Here is an 18,476-nt window from a genome sequence, read left to right on the forward strand (position 1 = left end):
ATCCAGCCTAGTCTGCATCCAACCAGGTCTATACACTGATTAGGATGATAAATCAACCTTTTACCAGGAGCAACCTTCAAATAACAAAGGATGCGAATAGCAGCATCCCAGTGAGCTTTCTAAGGAGTTTGCATAAACTGGCTCAGAACACCAACAGCAAAAGAAATATTTGGTCTTGTGACAGTAAGGTAAATCAACTTTCCAACTAAACTCCTGTATTGGTGCACATCCTTGAGGGGATCGCCATAATCTACACCAAACGTCTGATGAGGATCATGGGGATATCCACTGGCTTAGACGCAAGCATGCCAGAATCAGATAAAAGATCTAAAACATACTTCCTCTGGGAAAGACTGATACCCTTCTTACTTCTCACAACCTCAATGTCAAGAAAGTAGTGAAGGTTACCTAAATCCTTGGTCTGAATAATTCTGTTGTAAGTAAGCCTTTACCTCAGTAATGCCTGACACATCGTCACCAGAAACAATAATATCATCAACGTACACAACCAGAATAACCAACTTGCCACCACGACGACAAACAAACAGAGAATGGTCAAAGTAACACTGTGAAATACCGCATGATACAACTGTGGTACTGAACTTCTCAAACCATGCTCTAGGTGATTGTTTGAGGCCATAGATTGCTTTCTGCAAATTGCACACTCGAGTACTATTCTCCCCCTGAGCAACATACCCAGGAGGTTGCTCCATATACACCTCCTCATGAAGATCACCATACAAGAAGGCATTATTAATATGCAACTGAAACAAGGGCCAACCAGAATTTGTAAGTGAATAAGTGGTAAATAAAGACAACTCACCAGTCATATGAGCAGAAGCTCCGGAGTCAATAATCCAAGATGGAGTAGAAGTGGTAAGGGGAGCAGGTGTACCTGCATGAGCTAGAGTAGCAGAAGAAGAAGAGGACCCGGTGGATGTAAGACTGGATGCCTCCAAGTGTTGTAAACGCCGTAATATCTGGGAGAGATTATAACAGTGAGGAGCTGTAGTAGGCCCACTACCTGGTAAGGAAAACCTGTGGAGAATCACTATGGGCAGCACCATCACTACCTCCTTCATACGTTGCATGATTGACAGACTGAGTTGCCCAATCTGGCTTACCATGCTTGTCCCAACAAAAATCAACAAAGTGACTAGTTTTACCACAATGCGTACACTTCCAAAAGGTCTATCACCCGACCGACCACCAGTTCCACAACCACCACCACCACCACGTCCACCAGTTCGAAGAGTTTCTCATAGAGATTATACACCTTGTTCATGTTTTTCTCTTGTGAATAGGTATCTTTCAAATCCTCCCACACACCCTTAGCAGTGGTGTGAAACATCACGCTTGCAGCAATATCTGGTTCCATGCTATTCCATAACCAAATTAAAATAACAGCATTCTCTTGCATCCAATCCTCATAATCTTTTGAATCAGAAGCAGAAGGGTCTGAGGTAAGATACTTGAGTTTCTTCCTAGCCATAATATAAACTTTCACAGCTTGAGCCCATAGCAAATAGTTTGAACTCCCCTTCAGCTTGATAGAGGTAATAGTGACATTCACTGTTTCAGATTTAGATGTAACAACTGGCGAAGTTTTATTCTCTCCCATAGCATCAAGAATGGCCAATAAACAAACTCAACAATAGGGCAGCAAACACAGAACTGCAGATACCAAGCTTGCAGTTAAAAAAAATCCCAAGGAGGGGACAACATGCAGAAAAATAGGGCCAGGAAGAACTGAGATAATAGGCAGAATTCACAGCCAAAGAAGCAATATAAGACACCAGTCACTAACTTCAAAAAATAGGGCCAGGAAGATAAATCAAGAATCAGCAGTGTTAGAACATCACCACGACAGAGTAGAACTTCAGCAGATTACAGATCAATAAGCAGCAGGAATCTAAAGGGAGGCCCAAAACAACCTTGGAACCAGCAAACACAGCCAAAAAAAACTGAAGAAAGAAGGCACTCGAACTCACAATCAACACTTGGAACTCTTACCGATTGCAAAAAGAAAAAGGTTTAACTGAGGAAAACCTTAAAACACCAACCATCCATCACCAACCAGTCACAAATTAATAGGAATTGATAGCAGGAGGTACCGAAGAGAGCCAACAATCCAAGTGAACCAGCAGCAACCAAGAAGAGACTCAATCCTCTCGATTTCTGAAAATAGAAACATAGGCTATAGATTTCAGAAACTGGAAATCACTCATCCTCCAATCGAATCTGCAAAGGAGGGTCTTCATATCACCAACAAACTCTCACAAACAAGTACTCCATTCGTGTATATGGAGTCTTCAATCCATCAACCAAAAAAAAGAGCAGCAACAGGTGGCTGCACACCAGAAAGCTAAAACCGAAAGAAAAATCAGCAGAAGGAGATCAGAGAAGAACCTTCTACTGATTAGTAGAGCTCTGATACCATGTTACAGATCAGAAACTTAACTAATCAGTAGAAGAAAGAAGAAAAAGAGAAGAATACGAGGAGAAGAGTGGAGAAGAAGACACTGCCGAGAGAGAAGAGAAGGCAGCCTGCGATTAGGATTAATTTCCTATCGCAGGACCAGGAATATATTTATAATATGGGCATAACAAAATTAGAGGTTTATAATGAAATTACCCCTAAGCCCTCACCTATTACAACTTATCAAATAAGGACAGAAAAGCAGGAAAATAAATAGAAACCCAAAAACTAAAAGTAACAAGACAAAACTACCCCTAATTCTCAACAGTATGAATAAAAGTTTTTGCCTCAAGGAGGAATCCTAAATTCCGTCTGTTTTCTGGATTTGGAAAAGTGCGGATTTTCAAGAACGGGAATCTTATGATATGTTAGGAATCTCTTATGATAATCATCCACGCCTGAAACAAATCTTGATGCCTGAAAGTTGGATAGGATGGCCCCTATGTAAGGAACCAAATTCCTTCACATTGACACCTTCAAATTTTTTAGATGCAGCAGCCCACTCAGCTAGGAAATTTTTTCTAATACCAGTACTAAACCAAAGCTAAAGTACTCTTCTTGCTTACCAAAATCCTGTTCCTTTCGTTCAAAATAGCTTACAAGATAGCAAATAAAATGAGCTGCCATAACACCACTGCCTTATGGGAAAGATGAATCTCTTGCCAACTGTAAACACATGTCTCAGACAAGTGGGAGGAAACCAACCAGCCCTAAGCATACAAAGAATATTTCCATAACTCCGCAGCAAACTCTCAATGAAAAACAAATGTTGATCAGTCTCATTCTCCTGAAAACAAAAATAACACCAGCAAGCCAGAGAGAAGCCCATCTTTTTCAACTGATCAAGAGTTGACAGTTTCTTTGAACACCCAAGCAAACAGAAGAACATGAGGAGGGTTTTTTTTTCTTTTTTTAAACCAAAGCTGTGTCTGCAATTTCAGATTCATCACCTGCTAAGAAGTTATATTGCTTTTTGACCAAAAAACACTCCGACAGAGAGGGGTGGTGGGAAGGTAAGGTAAGTATGGAAGGCACAGTTCGGTTAATTTCCCTACTTAACACGGATGTCCCTGAAATAGGGGATTGGTTGATCAGAAAGCTCACGCAGGAGTAGGACATTCAATACAGATCTTTCTGATCCGCTAGCTGGTGGTCTGGTCCTCTCAAATCCCATTTTTTTATCGACAGGTAGGATGAATTCTAAGGTTACTTATTCCGGTTGTAAAGCGGAAGAAGAGGGAGAATGGGCACAACCCAACCAGCAGCCCGTGTTTCCGACCCGAAAGGAATTGAATGGAAACACAATCCTGGTGAAAGCTTTTAATCATACCCTGCGAGGTTTAAGTCATTTACCTCAAGAAACCATTTGACCCGCCAACTCCTCAAAATCTTTATTATCTATTACCTATAACCCTTCCTGTCTATTTCAGGAAGTGGGGTAAGAACTTGGAAGAGGCACAACTCAAAAAGGGTCATCTTCGAATTATGGATGGAAAAAGGAATGGCGAATCCAATTTACGAATCCAGAATGGGAATGCAGAGATGGGGTGGGCCCAATCTTCCTATCAAACTAATCATATATGCCAAGCTCCTCTTAGCCCTATAGTCTTTCTCCTTCCCAAATTTTGCCAACTGATTCAAGACCTGAACTGAAAGAGACTCTACAAACAAAGCTTTCCGACTTTGCCTTGAGATGTATCCTTTGGATTATTGGGACCTGTTAGAATAATGTACACCAGAATACCGTGGGGCAATTCTGGTCCTTTTGGGGTTATTTTTATGTTAATAAGTGTTATTAGCTTATGTCGGCTATATGGGTTTTAGTCCCACATCGCCTAACTTCTATTATTTGTAACTTCCCCTCTATTATAAATAGAGGGGCCTTTCTCTCATTAATACAAGCAATTCTATTATTTTTATTTCCTCTCTGACCCTCGATTCAACCAACATGATATCAGAGCTGGTCTGATCTAAGTTAGAGAGAAGAAAAACACTAATTTCTCCCTCCTTCCTTCCAATCGATCTTCTCTTCTTCTCCTTTTTTTCTCGTTTTTTTTCTGGTTCTGTTTTTCTCCCTTTCAGCCCAAAAAAACAGGGGCAGCACTAATGAGGTAAACATATGTCGATGATTTAGTGCTGCCCCCCCTTTTCCTCCCATTGATTTTTATTAAAAAAAAACCTGCTGGAAGCTTTTTGCGATTTGGAGTTCCTCCCTCCTTGAGATCAGATTTCAATACACCTGATCCTCTAACAGAGGAACACCTTGTGCAGCCTTTTTCCAGCCAAATATTACCCTATTCCTACACCTAACATCCCTCTTTTCTTTCTCTCCATCAATTATTATTTATTCCAGCCCCTACCCTAATCGATCTCAACTTGTCAGGGTTTTTCAAAACCCTGACTCCAATCGATTTTGGTGTTTCCTTTTTCAGATGCAGCTAATTTTTTGGGGGTGATTCCCTATTACTACAAGCCCTACTCGACCTAAGTTTGGACCCTTTCTGATGGCTGGGTTTGTTTCTACAGCAAAAATTCCTAACCTGCTAATTTGGTTACCTGCCAAAAACCCTGACTTTCAGGTTTCAGTTTTTGCTAATTTTTTGAGGGCTGATTATTCCCACTTCAAGGACCACTCGACCTCGATCTTGCACTTATCCAAGTTTTCTAGATGGCCCTACCCCAATCGATCTCCACCTTTAGGGTTTTTCAAAACCCTGCAATAAATCGATTTTTTGGGATGGGATTACCTGCTGATTCTGGAGTTTTTTGGAGGTGTTTCTACCATCACGAAGGACATTCTACTTCAACTATTTATGGCTTGAAGAAGGTCTACTGCCCAAGATAGCTGCTGCCCTCATTATCTGCGATTTTTTGGTATTTCTCCCATGTGAAGATCAAGTCTCAATTACCAAGGAGATTGGTCATTCGAACTGGAGATCCATTCCAACAGTTTTTGGTTAGCAAGTATTACAATAAGCAAGCACCTTTGACATGTCAGCCTCACCTTTGTTGAAGACCCCTTCCCTACAATCGATATTCACTTTCAGGGTTTTTTACAAAACCCTGGCTAGAATCGATCTAAGGGGTAGGGCAGTCCACAGTTGCTAATTTTTTTAGGAGAGTTTTATCAACATCAGAGGAGTATACAGCCCATTATTCAGCATCTTACATCAGGTTTTTTGTAACAAATTCCAGTTCATTCTGTTGGCTTGGTTTCTTCAATTATCATGCTGTTTTTTTCTTGTTCCTATATGGCTGGCTGCTTCAACTACCTATGGATTTGTCTGGTTATTTATCTTATTTGGCTGGTTATTATGAGCTTCACTACCTACTTGGCTGGTGTTATTGATTGGCTTCTGTAAGCATGACTGGTTGATGTGTTACTGCTACCTTCATGTGGAAAACTGTTGCCTTATAATTGTGACTGTGTTTCCTCTTATTGGAGATCGAATTTCTTTCGTTATTGAAGACTCGCATCTACTACCCTGGAGACCAGCCTATTTGGGATTACCACAATGTGTTCCACGATTTTTTTGGTTGCACCTCCGAAACTATTCAGTTATGTGGAGCTTTTCTGGTTAATATCCGGCATACTTTGGAGCTTGCATACTAGCATTGTTACAGATTCAGAACTAATCCAGTTTTGTTGAGGCTACTTCCATTCATTGCTGTCCGGATATCTTCTTAGTACTGTCTAGCATGTGGGAGTTTCTACCATGGAATCTTTTGCACAATTGCTCCTCCCTGTTTAAAGATTGAACAAACCTTGACAATTGGAGCATTTCCTTACTTCGAATCAGATTTGTATCTTTTTCAGATCTGCATATTGGGGTTAGGAGTTTCTCCCCTGCAGGGGTTTCCATTCAAAGTGTTTGTTTGACTGATGGAAGAAGGTTGGAGCTTTCTATGTTACCCAAGTTAATCCTACTCCATTATCCCACTGCTGTTTTTCCTTCACGACCTCCCCAAACATACCTTTGGCATTACCCATAACACCCTTGGAAGTTAATGGTATTCTCTTCTTTACCATTTCTTCTTTTTTCCATTACACTTGGCAGCCACTGAACCATTCTGGAATGTTATGTTTTGCCCTATCTCTAACCTAATCTCTCTTATGTCCACATGCACTACACGTGAGGGGGGGATTATATACAGTATACCTACAACCATTGCAGAGAGCAGAACATGCAGGGACACTTGATGCAAAATATAGAAGGTCAGAGGTTTCACCATTGCCAATGGGTATCTACTTTGTTATTGGGTTAAAGTTTGTCATAAGGGGGAGGTTGGCCTTAAAAGTTTTGAAGATGTTTGGTTATTGCCTGCCCATATGAGGTCCTACAGTTTGGTTGTTTCCACTGCTTGATCTTTATTGCTGCCTGACTCATCTGCTTGCTGCCCTAGTTACTTACCTTTAAGATTATCAGTCAGAGATTCATCCCTGGACAATTGTTGAAGATTGGTAACAATTGATAAAGTCTGCCCAAGTTTGAAGGTCTATTTTTTTCAAGTTCTTGAAGGTCTATTTGGGAGCTGCATTCCTTTTGGAGCTGGATTCTGCTACAACTTATTTTTCCCATTTTTCATTCAAGTTGGGCATTAGTACCTTGTATGCGCCAACTTGAGGGGGACTGTTAGCATTGTTATGGAGAGAGTTTTTCTTTAGTAGAGAGTTTTTTTTCTTTAGTCCACACTGGATCTTCCTTCTTTCATATTTGTATAATCCAGCGTGAGGGGGAGTGTTAGAATAATGCATAACAAAATACCATGGGGGTATTCTGGTCCTTTTGGGGTTATTTTTATGTTAATAACTGTTATTAGCTTATGTCGGCTATGTGGGTTTTAGTCCCACATCGCCTAGCTTCTATTATTTGTAACTTCCCCCTCTATTTAGGGCCTTTCTCTCATTAATACAAGCAATTCTATTATTTTTATTTCCTCTCTCTGACCCTCGATTCACCCAACAGGACCTAACAAGCCAGGACAGCCTATACCGAAGGAGAAAAATGCATACCTTGTCGATTTCTAGGGTCTGTCTGGATGTTATTGCCTTTGCTTGCCCCCATGCCAGCTTGCTCTTGCATCCCTCCCACCTTTGCCTTACCTATGCTTTTATTCCCCTCATTGGTTGATCGGTAGAACCCAACCCCCCCCCCCCCCCAAAAACCAGAAAAAAGGGGCTGTTCACAGGCCTTATCATCAAATGTATGCCCAGTCCTCCAATCTTCTTGTTTACATACAAACTTCCATTTAACCAGACTGAACTAACTGAACTTAATGCTCTACTTGATCGATTGAAGTTTGATTCAAGGGAAAGAAACCGTGGAGCTGAAATAACTCACTCAGAACGGGTTTTAAAAGATTATGTGGTACGATTGGATCGAATAAGCCCTTATGGAATGAATACTCAGCCGCTTGTGAACCATCAGGTATTGTCTTATTCAATGTTTGTTCAATTAACATCGCTTCTCTTTATCCTCCATACAATCCCAAAGGAATTTTTTTGATAATTTTTTCCATCTCTTAGTCATAGATACTGGCTTCAGTGAGATGGACATTAGATACATTGCAGTGCTATTTAAAGTACCCCAGACAACCGGTTCAAAACCAATCTGCCCCCAAATGACAGGCACTAACTTTCACACAGCCAACCTTCTCCCCATCCTTTCCAGAAAAGATTCTAAGCTGAAGAACATTCAGGGCTCATTCCAGTTGGCACCTCCAAATAACTCCAATGGATTTGACCCACCCTACAACCCATGCACTGAGCGCCAATATCCAACAAGAGGGTCGAAATTACATAACCTAATAAGAATACTCTTCAACATGCCTCCCAAAACTCCTCAAAAGAGCTTTGAGTTGAATGACCTGGTTCACTGATGCATGCATAACTCCATGATGTCATCAGCATATTGAAGGTGGGAAATTACTGGAGCGGTGGAGCCTCCTTGTTCATTTGAGTCGCTCGTATGATACCCTTCTCCACAGTCAACACCATCATCGAACTCAGTATTTCTGCCATAAATAAAAATAGAAGGGGAGGTTCCCCTTGATGGACATACCTAAATAATTTGAATTCCTTTGAAGGGACACCATTCACCAATACCGAGCAAGGAACCTCCTCAAAACAGAACATCTTCTTCAATTCTTCTTCCATTACCTACCAGTCATGGTAACAAGCACTTTCTATGTCAATTTTACATATAATGCCTGCACCACCACTTACCGGTAATTTGATCCACACCATTAACATGCCATCTAAGATCACATCAGTAAGAACCCTCTTCAATCTCCAAACAATACCTTTGACCAGAATTTTATCCAAAATAGGAACAAAGCTGATTAGTCTACAAAACCTTGATATTTTGAGTTCCTTCCACAAAAAAGGGCATACCCAGTGCACAAGGCTCCCGCCACTGCATGGTCTGGGGAGGGTCATAATGTACACAGCCTTACCCCTGGCTTTCGCAAAGAGGCTGTTTCCAGACTCTAGTAATTAATTCCACACACCATGATATGAGCTCCTTCCATCCTAGCAATCAAGTCCATATCCCATGGATCCATTCCAAGGCGTTTTGTTCAAATACTATATCTTAGGACCATTACCTAGGCACCAAAGTTTGTGTTGGATATCAATTAGAAAGAGTTAAGAGTGCAACACAAAGAATATTCATCATTCGCATAGTACTAAAACTCGCGAAATTTCGGTCGAGATATCGAGTATTTCGACCTGTCTGAAACGAAACGCAAGTCCGATATGAAAAAAATGCAATATTTCGAATATTTCGGAAATTTCATCATCGGAAATTTCGGTCATCTCGTTTCGGAAATTTCGGAAATCTCGGTCATTTTTGGCATTTTACACCCACAGAAAAATACCATATTTCAACCGAGATTTCGACAAAATTTTGGTATCTTGGAAATTTCGGTCAGACCGAAACACCGAAAAGAAACGAGATTTAGTACCATGATCATTCGTAGAATCCAATTAATGTGTTTCAGAATTAAAACCAGTACTAAAACGGGATCGATACACAGTACAATTTTCAGAATTAAGAGAAAACTCATATAACATAATCAACAAATCAGATCAGCATATAAGCCTGGTCGAGTGGTCCACTTTATGGGTAGAATCAATGCTGAAAATCTCAGCCAGTCCAGCGGTCAGATCTGATGATGTGGACAAGTCCTAGTGGAACTAGGATAACTCAGAACCAGTCAAACTGGGAATCGAGTGAATGATCAGATTACAGATTTGATATGCCCAACAATAACTCAACTAATGCCATTAAATTCAGGTATAACAGATCAGTATATATTGATACGCCAAAAGCTCCAGAGCTGATGGAACGCGTTAAATCAAGCCCTTTAACCTATCCCATACTAGGCTGGCTCAATCTAATGCCCATACACTAGATCGAGCCCCATTAGGCCAATAACAATATATCAGATATAGAATGGCCTACAAAACAGAAATAATCAAATCCTACTTGGAGTAGGACTGGTATTTATGCAGCACACTTAGAAACTGATATTAGAATAATGATTAGAACACTGTCCATAAAGATTTTCTGAAATCAGAATCAAAATCAGAACTGTAAAAGCATGAATTCCAACAATCCCAGTGTGAATAGGAAAGCCTCTATCACAGGAACAGATTTGAACTTGATTGCAGGTTATAGAAGAATAGATTTGATATCTTGAGGAGAAATCAAAAGAATAGAATAGCAGTTACCTGGGTTTCTCACCGCAAGGTATTGATTGGATTCACCACCAATCGAACCTTGAATCACCACAAGGAAGAGCATTCTGAATCACCACAGAACCAAAGGCAAAGCCAAACTTTATTCATCAAATTCGTGTACCATGCAGGAACCCTTACAAACTTATGGGAAAAGGCTGGGCACACCGCAAGGCTGCCCGGCATGTGTCATTCTCTCTCCTCTCCTTTTGGAAAACACCCCCTTGCTCTACTGTGTCAAGCCTTGTGATCGGTACATGCATGGAACTAAAACTCGCGATATCTCGACAAAAATCTCACTTTTTCAAGACCTCGAGACGAGATCAAGGACGAAATGATATTTTACCCCAACTCGAGCGAGATCTCGACCCAAACTCCTTTATATGAGTGTCAAATCTCGACCGGGAGGCGAGATCTCGGTGGTTTTGGTCATCTCGGTCGGAAATCTTGGTATACAGACACCTATCTATGCAAAACTTGGTATACATACACTTATTTATGCCAGAAACTAGGACAGACACTTACTTATACCTAATATCATTTAAGTAAATGTTTTTGTATTTGTATCTCATTTACTTAATATCATTTAAGTAAATGCTTTTGTATTTGTATTTTATGTACTGATTTTGTATTTGTATTTCATTTACCTAATATCATTTAAGTAAATGTTTTTGTATTTCGATTTCATTTACTTCAGATATTTCATAAATAAGCAAATACCCCCTATTTGAATCCAATAAAAATAGTTAAAATCAAATTCCAAAAGGAAAAAAAATCAACCTCCCAGTTCAAGAACAAAAACTGGATTTTCGGCGGTAGGTGCAATTTTCAACTTTCTAATGCTGGGTCTTTTCTCAAATCCAAAAATTCCATAAATCTTAATATGGTAAAACATTACTAAAAACCAAAAGTGCGGTAAAATATTCATTTGTTTTGATGTCCAAAAAAAATATTTTCATTCGTGAGCGATCGTGACAAAGATTCGCGACATTATATTAAGTTTCTCTATTACCACTGCAAGGTATGTCGTAAGGGCGCACAGGATACGCCATACAATGCATGAACGGGTATTGCACAAAACAAGAGGTCTTTCCGCACACAACTTGTAGATGAGCCAAAGGCACATAATGGTAAAACCTAAGCGTAACACTTCTCGTGAAACCATTCCTTCCAGTCAACCTCCCAGTTCAAGAACAAAAACTGGATTTTCGGCGGTAGGTGCAATTTTCAACTTTCTAATGCTGGGTCTTTTCTCAAATCCAAAAATTCCATAAATCTTAATATGGTAAAACATTGCTAAAAACCAAAAGTACGGTAAAATATTCATTTGTTTTGATGTCCACAAAAAATATTTTCATTCAGAGCGATTTTGACAGCATTCGCGTGTAAATATTTTTTTTGGACATCAAAACAAATGAATATTTTACCGCACTTTGGGTTTTTAACAATGTTTTACCATATTAAGATTTATGGAATTTTTAGATTTGAGAAAAAACCCAGCATTAGAAAGCTGTAAATTGCACCTATCGCCGAAAATCCAGTTTTTGTTCTTGAACTGGGAGGTTGACTTTTTTTCCTTTTGGAATTTGATTTTTTAACTATTTTTATTGGATTTAAATAGGGGGTATTTGCTTATTTATGATTAATATTGTAAGTAAGTGAATACTTAAATGATATTAGGCATAACTAAGTGTTTGTCCTGGTTTCCCGCAAGTGAAACTCCTGTTTAGACTTTGATTTTTCAAAATCTGATAGTGTCATTGTGTTTAAATGGCCCAAAATAGGCTAAGTACAAAGTTTAAGCCCCAAAATAGGTCTAAAACCCAGCAAAACCAGCCATTAAGTTGAAAGAGAAAAAAATATACCCCAACTCGCTATTTGGCCAGCTTAAAACCTATACTCGAGACAAGTTTTAGTTCCTTGGGTGCATGCCGCTAGCTTACCGTAAGCTGGCGGCATGCCCAACCCTATCCCCAAACTTATATAAGAGACTCAAAAACATACTTAAACACTAAAAAGGTAAGGCTAAATCAATTGTTAATTAATAAGATAACCTAAATTGACTAGGAAATTGACTCAAAACAGGACTGAACTATAGTCTTGTAGAATCCTAATCCAGTCTAACTAAAACACTTAATAATTAATAATGATGGAATACAAACTAATAAGAGATGGTGTAGATGTCCTCTCTTGCCTTCTGAATAATGGACCTGCTCCCATGTCCTCTCCCCTTGTCCTTCCCCTGCCGGCCTTCCGGCCGGCCTGATCCTCTCTCTTGCCTTCTGAAACTCGCTCTTCTCCCCTCTCCTGCGTTATGAACTCATCTCCCTATCCTTCCGCCTCTATTTCTCCCCACCCATCTGCTCCTAATCAAGTAACATGGAGCTCTCTCCTCGCTGGCAGTTCCTCCTCTCACTCCGATGGACTACCACTTCACTTTGTCCCCCCTGTTTCTGTTGGCTCTTCGAAAGTTACTATGTGCTCTCCTGAACTTATGGAATTTGAAGCAAAGTTGTGGGAAGATTGCCTTGTTGGTAACTTCCTGGGTCGCTGTCCTCCTTTCCATGTGGTCAAGCTCTCTCTCGAAACAATGGCGCCCTCAGGGATCTCTTGACACATACCTGCTTGACAATGGTTTTTTCATATTCAAATTCTCCTCCACGCTTGATAAACTGCGTGCTCTTGAAGGAGGACCTTGGCAAGTTGGGAAAATGCCGATTTTCTTACGCCAATGGAGCCGTCAGCTACAACTCAGGCGTGTGGACCTCTCCTCTATTCCACTGTGGATTTCTCTTCCCAGGTTACCTCTGCACTTCTGGTGCTCGGACGGACTAAGTTCTATTGGCTCTGTGCTGGGCAAGCCTCTTTTCTCTGATTTGAGAACCAGGCGTAAGGATCGTCTTGCTTATGCGCGCATCTGTATCGAAGTCTCGGCGGAGGACCCCCTGCCCTCCTTCATTGCTGTCAATGAAGGAGATGAGTATTCCTTTGAGCAGGAGGTGCACTACGACTGGAAGCCCCCTTAGTGCCTGGTTTGCAAAGTCTTTGGGCATGACTCCCTTCTCTGCTCTCATACGGAAATGCCCATTGCTGTTGTTGGCTCGGCCCCTCGCGATGCTCATTCTCTTTCTGCTGGAGAAGCTCCCATCGTCCAAAGCGGTGTTATCCCCGTTGGCCTTGGCCCTACTCCCTGCGATGGCACCCCTGCTGATGTCCATCGTGCAACTGATGCTCGGTCTCCCTCTCATGGAAGGTCTCAATCTCGTTTCCGGTACTGGAATCAACGTTGGAAGAAGAAGATTATGCCGGAAAGTTCTAACGTTCAGTCGCAATCGAAGGATCAACGCTGGTCTGACGCTCAGAACCGGTTCAGCCTTCTCTCTTCTGCTGAGGATGAAGAGTGTACAAAGCCTCTCTCTTGCCCCGAAAAGCCCCAGTTTGAAGTCTTACCTCGGAGCAGATCTCGTATGGCAGAAGACAACTCTTCTGATCCTTCCACTCTTAGCTTTGGAGTTGTTGCTCCTTCTCCCAACGCATCGAGTATGGCGACTGCTCTGAGAAGCTCTGGTGGTCCTTTGAACTCTTCCACCTGCGCTTCTGTGCCTTCGTTTGCTAGAAAGGCCTGTGCTGCTGCGGCTTCATCTGCAAGAGAAGATCCTCTTCTTTTGCCTTCGACTACTTTTTTGAATCCTCTCGTTGGGTCTTCTACTGGCCCTGACTTGGTGGGGGCCCCCTCTCAGGTTCTTTGTCCAACTGGTTTTGCTCCTGGGCTTTCTCCTCAGGTTCCTTCCGGGTCGGGTCACACTTATTCTCCCTCCCCCCAACTTTTACCCAGTTCCTTTATTGGGTCAAGCAGCCTCTCTCTTCTTGGATCTTATCCAACCCGGTTGTTCAATCTTCTTCTCCACCCGACAGCCCCCCATCCATCGACCACCTTTCTCCCTGTGAGCCTCTTCACCCCCCTCCTCCTGCACCTGCCACCCCCTTTCGAAGCTTGTACCGGTGGCGCCATCACAGCGAAACCAGGTCTCGGGCTGTTCTGACCAGGCTCCTTGAGTCATCGTTACCCCTCCTCCCCTTTCCTTAATGATCAGCGGCATCATTTGGAACACCCGAGGGCTCAATTCTCCCTCTAAGCAATCCGTTGTTTGCTCTTGTATTCGTTCCTCTCACTCTTGTTTCTGCTGCCTGCTAGAAACCCATATCAAAGAGCCTAATTCGTCCAAAATTCTCAGCTCTATTGCCCCGGGCTGGTTGCTTCTTTCTAACTACTCTCATCACACCAACGGCTGTATTTGGATCTTTTGGGACCCTTGCAGAATCTCCATCTCCCTCACTTCTTCCTCCTCTCAGTTCATGCACACCATGTTCTCTAATTGCCTGGGCCATTTTTCCTTTTACCTTACTGTGGTGTATGCCCATAACTGCCCTGCTGATAGGACTACTCTTTGGGCTGATCTCAGGTCTTTGGCTACCCAAATTGGATCTCATCCTTGGGGGGTGGGAGGGGATTTCAACATTATCAGATTCAGCCATGAAAAGCAGGGTGGGGACCATATGGATTTGGAGGCTATGAATTCCGTTAATGACTGCATTGAGGATATGGGTGCAGATGATCTCAGATGGACTGGTTTTCCCCTTACATGGAGCAACAAAAGGGCTGGAAGCAATCACACTGCTTGTAAGCTGGACAGATTCCTTGTCAATGAAGAGTGGCTGGCCTCTTTCCCTTCCTCTCGGGCCTCTTTTGATAACCCAGACATCTCAGATCATTCCCCCATCTCCTTAGCCATTCAACCTTTCACATCTTTTGGCCCTAAACCCTTCAAATACTTTGACATGTGGTCCTCTCACCCAACTTTCTTGTCTGTTGTGCAAGAAGCCTGGAATAAGCCTGTTTTTGCCTTCTCTACCCCTCTCATTGCTTTCTCTAGGAAGCTCAAAAATGTTAAGGCTGCTCTTAAAGATTGGAACCTCAAAGTTTTTGGCAACATTTCCCTTCGAGTTGCGGAGTGTAAAGAAAGGTTTGCTTCCATACAGGCTTCTCTTCAGTCTAATTTCCTAAATGACTCCCTGGCTATTGAAGAGCAAGAAGTCTCCTCTTAGGTCACCTCTTTGCTTGCTAGAGAAGAAAGTTTTCTTAAGCAAAAATCAAGGATCAAATGGCTGGACTTGGGAGATTCAAACACGACCTACTTTCATCGTTCTGTGAAAGCTAGACTTAATGCTAACTCCATTATTCAGCTCTCCCGTCCGGATGGATTCTTTGTCAATTCAATTAAAGACATCAAAGACTTGGCTGTTCAGCACTTCCAGAGCATCTTCTCAAGTCCTCAGGAGAGTCTTGCCCCCATCCCGGATCATTTGCTCAACAAGCTTATTGACCCGGCCTACCTTGATTCTTTGAGTTCCATCCCTAAAGAAGATGAAATTGTGGAAGCTATTCACTCTCTCAAGGTCAATGGTACTCCGGGTCCAGATGGCTTTAGCATGGGGTTTTTCTTAGCTGCGTGGGATATCATCAAATCAGACCTTGTTGCTGCCATTGAAATCTTCTTTTTCAACCCAAGTCAAATTAAAGGGATCAACCACACCTTCCTTTGCCTCATCCCCAAAAAGGAAGGTACTATTGCTATGAATGATTTCAGGCCCATTGCTCTTTGCAATCTTCTTTACAAGTTCATTGCAAAGATTCTTGCTTGTCGGCTCAAAGGTGTAGTGGATGTTTTGGTCAATGTCAACCACACGGCCTTCATCCTTGGCAAGAATATCTCGGACAACATCCTTCTGTGTAATGATATAGTTCGAGGGTTTGATCGGAAAAATCACTCTCCCTCTTTCCTCGTGAAGATTGACATCCACAAGGCCTTCGACTCCCTGAGGTGGGACTTTATTGCTCAGGCAATGACTAAGATGGGGTTCCCTTTGCCTTTTGTAAATTGGATTAGCTCCTGCATCTCTTCCCCCAAGTTCTCGGTTTTGGTCAATGGTAGCCCGGCAGGTTATTTTGGTGCTTCTGTGGGGATTCGCCAAGGCTGCCCTCTATCCCCCTACTTGTTCACTTTGGCATTGGAAGTCCTTTCCAGAGAGATTCAGATTTGCACTAATCAGCAGCTCATTGTGCCTATGCCCAAGTGTAAAGCCCTTAAGCTAACTCACTTGGGCTTTGCAGACGATTTGATGATATTCTCAAAGGCCTCAGTTGACTCTCTTGAGTGTATTTTAAGTTGTCTTCAGCATTTCCGAGAGCTCTCGGGCCTCCGCATCAACCCTTCCAAGTCTCTCATATTTTTTGTTGGGGTCACAAAGATAGACAAAACTGCTCTCCTTGCCAAATCTGGGTTTCTTGAGGGCCAGCTTCCAATCAAGTACTTGGGGATTCCTTTGATCCCGGTAAGGCTTACTGCTCACCACCGCACCCCTATACTTGATCTGATCAGGAAAAAGCTTCAGCTCTGGAAAGGCAAACTTCTCGCCTATGCAGGCAGGTTGATCCTTATTAAATCAGTCTTAGAGTCATCCTATATCTACTGGTCTGGTATTTATGGGCTCCCTCAGGCTACCATCAAGTCCTTTGAAGCTCTCATGGCTTCTTTCCTCTGGAAGGGCAATGATTCCACTAGATTCCTCCATCCCCTAAGCTGGGCTGCTGTGTGTCTCCCTAAGAAGGAAGGTGGTATGGGAATCCGAAGAATCAAAGATGTGAATGTTGCTGGTATCATCAAGCTTATTTGGAAGATTGCTTCCAAGAAAAAAAGCATCTAGGTTGACTGGATTTATTCGGGTCCTCTTCGCCATTACTCTATTTGGACTGCATCCCCTTCCTCTGATGCTTTTTGGGTCTGGTGCAAAATTCTTGCTAGCCGCCACCATGTTCTTCAGGTCATTCGATCCCAGATTGGAGATGGCCTCTCTACTTACCTTTGGCTGGACAATTGGCACCCTTTGGGGATTCTCCTCCATCAGGTCACTACCCGATCCATTTATGCCTCGGGTCTCCATAGGCTCTCATTGGTTGCTGATATCCTTGCTCAAGATGGCTGGGCTGCTCCCCCCTTTGGTTCTTCTCTCAGCCTTATTTGGAATGAGCTCTCCTCTATTCCAAGACGGCCTGCTTCCCGAGGTGACTGCATTCATTGGTTAGCAAACAGCTCCAGCCCCTTCTCCTCCAAAGCAGCTTGGAACTTTATTCGTATGGGCCCCTTCTCCCGACCCAGGCTTTTCTTCGCAGCCGTCAGACCCAGTCACCTAAGTCTCCTCTGCTTGCTGCCTCTGCTGGAACAATGCTGAAGACTTGAGCCATCTCTTCTTTGAATGCCCTACTGCTGCTGCTATCTGGAAAGGCATCCTCCTCAAGTGCTGGCCAGCTCGTAGAAGAATTCTCCCCTTCTCTAGAGAGTGGATTTGGATTGATATGACCTTCGCTGGCTCCTCTATTTGTGATTCGGTAGGGAAGTTGGCTTTCTGTGCCACTCTCAACCATATTTGGATGGAGCGAAATATCAGGAAATGGACCTCCAATTCTCGTTCTTACCAAAAGATTTGGGATTCCATTTCCTTTGAGATTAAAGCAAAGTTATCTCTTGTCCCCCCCTCTAGCTGTTTGGACTCCCTAAGGAACAGGCTCATTGTTGACTCCTAGGGTCTCTCAAATGTTTCTCTTGTTGCTTCGGCCTCCCCTAGCCAAGGCCCTGGCTGGTTGTGTATTTTTCTTTTTCCCCTCGGGGCCCTCTGTAATTCTTTTTTCTTCTCTTTGGCAATGAATTTATTTATTCACTCAAAAAAAAAAAAAAACCACTTAATAACAATTAAAATAAAGAAATAAAGACACTTAAGTAATCCCGTATTATAGGCGCATTAAAGTGGCCCAATACAATGAAAACGCATTGGATCAAAGGCCCAACATATACATAACCCAAACCAAAACTTATTTACAATAAAATAAGTCCATTAGGTGATTTAACTGCATCACCAATCTTTCGTATTGTTCCCTAGTAAAGGTTGGAAGAAGCAGAATTCATGTACTTTCAAGGATGAGCCCATGGAGGTGGAGGGGCCAATGGACAGAGTGTTTGATATTTTCATGGAAAGACCTGCAAAGTTTAGGCCTTGTCTAAAGTATGACCTCAAATAGAGCTGAGTAGAGAGCAAGGATCCTTGTAGCGGACCCCATTTAGGTGGGATATTGCTGAATTTTTGTCAATGTTGTGCTTTTTTCTTTATTATTATTTTATTATATTGTCTTTGCAAGGATCC

The 18,476-nt window shown here is 42.2% G+C and overlaps 1 protein-coding gene and 1 long non-coding RNA gene across 3 annotated transcripts in view; both read right to left on the minus strand.

Moving 5' to 3' along the window:
* The window catches only part of LOC122658713 (GTP-binding protein At3g49725, chloroplastic), a 47,527-nt gene that overhangs the window by 2,869 nt on the left and 26,182 nt on the right, over positions 1–18,476 (minus strand). The window lies entirely within an intron of this gene.
* Positions 1,954–7,923, minus strand: LOC122658714. The gene is made up of 3 exons (XR_006332482.1): positions 7,754–7,923; positions 7,172–7,178; positions 1,954–1,964 (listed from the first exon to the last, which is right to left on the minus strand). It is a non-coding gene; the product is annotated as an uncharacterized LOC122658714 (long non-coding RNA).

Source organism: Telopea speciosissima, chromosome 4 (genome assembly GCF_018873765.1).
Source record: "Telopea speciosissima isolate NSW1024214 ecotype Mountain lineage chromosome 4, Tspe_v1, whole genome shotgun sequence".
Classification (NCBI taxonomy): Eukaryota; Viridiplantae; Streptophyta; class Magnoliopsida; order Proteales; family Proteaceae; genus Telopea; species Telopea speciosissima.